Source organism: Triticum aestivum, chromosome 3D (assembly GCF_018294505.1).
Source record: "Triticum aestivum cultivar Chinese Spring chromosome 3D, IWGSC CS RefSeq v2.1, whole genome shotgun sequence".
NCBI classification, from domain to species: Eukaryota; Viridiplantae; Streptophyta; class Magnoliopsida; order Poales; family Poaceae; genus Triticum; species Triticum aestivum.
Window position 1 is genome coordinate 551,121,736 of NC_057802.1, and position 5,498 is coordinate 551,127,233.

Here is a 5,498-nt window from a genome sequence, read left to right on the forward strand (position 1 = left end):
ATTATGTTTCTATTGCTATTTGAACATGTGTGGAACAGGTAACAAGCGGCAAGCCGCTCTTCAACATTGAACATATAAAGGATGAGCCCCCTACAAGACACAACCAGGCCATCCACGTCGGCTATGAATAGTGGATGAGGCAGCCACTCTGCGCCCGCCGCACGCTCGACGTGCTACAGGACATCGTGACCCCACACCCGTTCGTTTTCTCCTCGATCCCTAGTTCCCCACTCCCTCATCTCCAACCCAGCCCCACGCCCGTCCGCTTTCTCCTCAATCCCCACTTTTTCCCCTTCCTCGCAGCCGCCTCCCCAAGCCCCTCGACCTTCCCGCGTGGTCACCCTTCTGTGACCTCGCCCTCCGACGAGCTCTCCCCCTCAGCCAACCTGCTCTAGGATCTGACAGACCAGGGAGGCAAAGAGGGTTGGCCCATCTGCCTATGTGTCTTCACAGTCAGGCAATGAGGAAAGGCGAGGATGCAATGGCCACTGGAGAAGCAAAGGGGAGGAGGTGACGTAAGAGGGCAGCAGCGATCTCAGCAGCTCGGGTTTCCTCGGTCCTTAGTAGGTCACCTACCTCGTCCGCCGCTCCACCGCCTCGAGCGAGCCCCCGCCATGGAGCCGCCGCTCCACCACCTCGAGCCAGCCGTCGCCATGAAGACATGGATCCTACACAGGAGGAGGGGAAACGCGAAGGGGAGGAGCGGTGGTGGCGGCGTCAAGCTGCAAAGAGGCGTAGCTCGGGCGCCAGACGACGGAGGCGTCCTTCCCTCCAGCTGCATCGCCGTCCATCTCTCTACATGTTTCTCGATCCGCTTCTGCCGCGCGCTGTGCTTCTGGATCGCGTGCAGGTCGCTACCATAGGTGAGCAGGGGGTGGTGTGGTCTTTGTGGTGCGCATGAAGCAGGGGAGGATGAGCGGGATTGCCATGAGGCAAGGAGTAGCAAGGTCTCATCTTCAACCCAGTTTTTACTCCTTGATTTATGGTGATTCTAAAGACTAAACACATGTGTGCAGATATGAGAGAAAAGGAGAAGGGGGTGAATCTTGAGGAAGAGCTCGGTGAAGAAAAAAGTGATCTCTCTCTCACTCTCACATTTGTTCTGCAGTGTACCAGAGAGTAATTATTGTCAGAAGATTACATTCTTCATGTGGTACATATGTCTTCTTCTTCAAACAGTGTTCTTTAGTTTCTGGATTTAGTGCAGGTTCATAGTCATGTTTGCTTCATGAATGTACAATTTTGCAGCTGATGGTTTAATTGTTCAAATGGGAGCTTCATAGGGGCATGTTCTCAATTCCACATCTTTCCAGATTGTTGTTTCAGGGTTGATACAATACTCAGTTTGGTGGTTTCCGTTTGTTTTTGCTGCAGAGAGTGGATGTTTCAGAATGGTGCGGACAGTTTGAGCAGCAATAGATCCTTTTTAAGTCCTAGGTGAGCACTCAAGTTCTGTGAATTTTCCCTTCACGGTACTGCAATATTTTCATACTTCAAGGAAATAGAAATAATATGGTTTATCTCTCCCAGATTGTTACTACCGAGAATGGAATTGGAGAAGAGATACTTTTGGTGTTGTCCTATTAAATCTCGTATCTAATAGATGACACAAAGTTATTGGTTTAGTTGGCAAAAGAGAAGTCCAGATCAATTGTGAGGATTTGATGATTGGCAACGAGCGCCGGAGCAGCCTACGGACAGGAGCGGTGTTCAAGACAACAAGTGCGGCTCGGGAAGCGCTGGTTGAGATTTCAAGGTGAGCTCTTCCCAGTCCTCTCTCTCGGCTTGTGCATTTGTCACTTTATTTTTCTTGTGTGGTGTTGTCTATTTGACACAATGCCAAAAACATCGATGATGTTGGACAGAGCCTGTTCATGGTATATATAATCAAGAGATTTTCTATGGCCCCTGCTCCACTTTTGTGGAGTTCGACAAATTCATGGTGGGAACCCATTGAAAATTCACTTTTCTCTCATTTTTCTAGAATATTTGCAGCTATTTATCTCTGCCAATTGCCCTTCCCAAGCTAAGCTCCTTCTATCTCGTGTCAGAGCTTGGTAACGGCGGTCGCACAACAACAAGGTTGGCAATTAACAACTCTCTTCTTTGTCGCGTGGTTGCTCAGGCTCTGATTGAGTTGTGTGGTGGAAGAGTTACAGCCACACTAATTCATAATTGGACATGGTACAATCGATTCATGTGCTCAGTTTATATGTATGCTACTTTTGCAGTCTGTGGTTGATGGAGGAAGCATGGGGAGGAGCAAAAACAAATGGCGATCTCCATGTGTGACTGTTTTTACAAGCTTAGATTCAACGATTGGTTGTTGTGCATTTTAGCATTTGCATGGTGTCCGCCTGATCCAGAGGTTGCGATATAATTTGTCAACCGGTGAATTGTTATAAATTCAACCTTCTCATTATGGTGTTCATTTCCATGTGCATAAATAGATTGCATCTTGCTTTATAATAGATTTCGTAGGTCTGCTCTGTACCAAGAAATACCTGCAGGTTTTAATATTGTTGTGTGCATATAAGCTTCAGTAATTTGTTGGGCATTAACCTCAATCACTTATTATACATGGATCTTAGTGATTTCCTTTTTCGGCATTTATCATTTCGACATTATGTTCTGCTTGTTGTATATTGAGAAAGAACCCATCGTTTGTGACATTTATTTTGGATGCTTTCTATACAACACTCTTGATTCTTTATGTTCAGTGTCCTTGATATTTTTGTTCCTTGTTGTTTCTTTCCGACAGGTACAAGAGGTTAATTGGTCGCTTGGCCTGCTTTTGGTATATCAATGAGGATATCGCTGACATAATTTTTTTTAGTGAGAGTTAATTCCGCACATCAGTTGTTATGTGTGCCTGTTATTGTTTGCTTGGCTTGGTAATCGTCTTCATGCCTTTCGCTCTATTCAACAGCCCTGGAGAGAAATTTACTATTGTCGATGCATACAATCATTCGGGGTAGAATCTGATCTCGAGTAAGCATTGTGCTCCATCAAACTATGGAGCATCTGGACTTCTTAATCCTAACATTCGGTAGGTTGCTGAGTATTTGCTTGGCTTATGTCTTTATTTTGCATTGCTATTGATGTGTGTCCATAGGCGCTGATTGTTTCTCAATTTCACATTTCATAGGGAATGCACTTCGTTTGATGCCTTGAAAGAGCAGTATATTGGGCATCATGAGATAGTCATCTAGAGTATGGTCAGGTTTGAAATGACTTCAGCTTACAATTTGTGATTGTGCAATCAGCTTTCCTACAAGGTACTTTCAGATCTTCATTTGAGTCTTTATACATGATCATTTAAAAATCCCTGGAAAATGAACTGCATTGGTCTAATTGAAAATTTAAAAGCACAAGACGGCTTGTGTAGGCATACATATCGATGCTTATTTATTTTAGACCGTTTAAAGGAATAAGGGTCCATGGCATATTTTTGTTTCAAGTATTTGTCTGCAGATGTTTCTATAAAACAATACAATTTATTATGTTACAGTTAAGAATCTATTCAAAATTGCACTTTATCTTGCACAGATCAACTCTGTTAAGCCACAAGGTCCACTTAGCTATCATTTCTCCCCATTTCCCAGTAAGAGCCAGCAATAGGTAGGTTTAATTTTGTCTCTGTGAGCTGTCTGATTAAATGTTGGGTTTGTGGTGACATCAAGTGTCGATGTGCAATTCTTTCTATTTTAAATGTTTCTTTGTTTTCTTTATATAACAACTATGCAATTTGGGTGGCATGTTCCAAGAATATATTTTTGGGTAGCATTTGACATTGAAATATCTTCCTCAGAAGTCTGTAAGATGCCTCATTTTCCGGTATTTTGCTTGATTTAACTGCTAAACTATATGTTTCCAAAACTGGCGTTAATACTTTTACAGCTAGAGTCAGCGAGTACAGTACCGAAACTGAGCCCATTTGCCAAAATATTTGCTATTTTTCTTATCTTCCTAAGGGCAAAGTTTTTGCCAAGTGGTTGAATGACAATATTATGCGATTGGGTCTCACATTCATTAAAATAGCATAGGAATTCTGCACCCGAGTAATCATTTATTATAACATCCAACTTTGTTTGTAGTTTGCTCCTCTCGACGATAGGATGAGGCTGGTAATATGCATATAATCATCCATCTACGGCGTGCATCCGTTAATCGTGTTTTATACAGCAGGAATGCTTCAGTTATCTTTTTTCTTGACTGAATGATGCAATATCCGATTTCTTATATGCAGGTTTTAGAATCATTTATTTACCAGGTTTTATAATCTATTATGTAAAGAACATTGAGCACACCTTCCAGTTGGCAGACAATTTTCCCCTATATCTATAGATAAGGTGGTTAGTAACGCCTAATTGTTGCCTGTCTCCGTACAATTGTGTAGAAATGCCTAATCGCGCCTAAGATAGAAAGGGCAAGTAGGTGGCCAAACGCATAATTAACGCCTAGCGCTTTTTTGAACTTTGTTGGTTACTCAATGACCTTTTGGTTAGTGTATTATTGGTTCGGTTATGTGGCACCTGCAATATGCAAGAAAAATGAAATAGTTGACCTGAAGTGTGATCATACTTTTTCAGTGGCATTACGTTGAAGTCCAAAGCTCTTTATTTTCGGCAACTATTTAAATGCTCGGCTTGTAGATTATGTACAATTGTAAGACTGGCAGCACCAGGTTTGTCTCCATTTTGCCTAATGTGATGATGAAATTTTAAGTGCATGAAATATATCAGGACGAAAGTACTAGATCACAAGATCCTTTGATTCGTGGTTCCTGTATGATTTGTTCAAAAAGATTATTTTCTCTTTTATGGATATTAAATTGTATGTTAACTCATGGTTGTGGTAGTTTGATGGAAGCAGAATCGCACTTACTGTTGTGGTGTTTATCAGACATTAAAACATATCTTCTTCTTTTCTTACTGGACAACAATAGTTCAATATCAATGATGGGATTATATATGACAGTGATTTTCAAAAACCAAAAATTGGAATAAAACAAACTTTCCATCACATTTTTAGATATGGTGTTTCCATGTTCTACTCTGTGTTATTTGAATTCTCATATTTGTGTGGTTGTTCAGACACATCCTGTCACTGAAGTAAAGAATCGTTATATGGTTCCTTCTAATGGGACGAACAATCTTGATGCCTATTCGGAATTTAGGCCGGTGATTGAAGATGGGGAGTTTTTTCTACGGGAGTTCTTTTCCTTGTGATGAATGTACTGGATGCAAAAATTTGTGCTCACATAGTTCGGTTTTTCATATGGGTGATACTTCTGTTGCCATGATTTGTTGCGCATATAGCATGGAACATTATAGGATTACTATTTTCCTTTCACTTCGTTCACGCACCAATGCACTACATAGAGAGATAATTGATCATAGAGCATGCTGTTAATTATTATGGGATGGATACAAAATTTCTCCGTTTTTCTTTTCTGGTTGTGCTGAAGGTACTGCGGTTTCTTATTCCATCTCAAG

At 41.6% G+C, this 5,498-nt stretch overlaps 1 long non-coding RNA gene across 1 annotated transcript; it reads left to right on the forward strand.

The window, feature by feature from the left end:
- The first annotated feature begins 286 nt into the window (after window positions 1-286).
- LOC123075341 (uncharacterized) lies at window positions 287-4,925 on the forward strand. The gene is made up of 3 exons (XR_006436119.1): window positions 287-1,437; window positions 1,531-3,049; window positions 3,149-4,925. It is a non-coding gene; the product is annotated as an uncharacterized lncRNA (long non-coding RNA).
- Window positions 4,926-5,498: the final 573 nt, after the last annotated feature.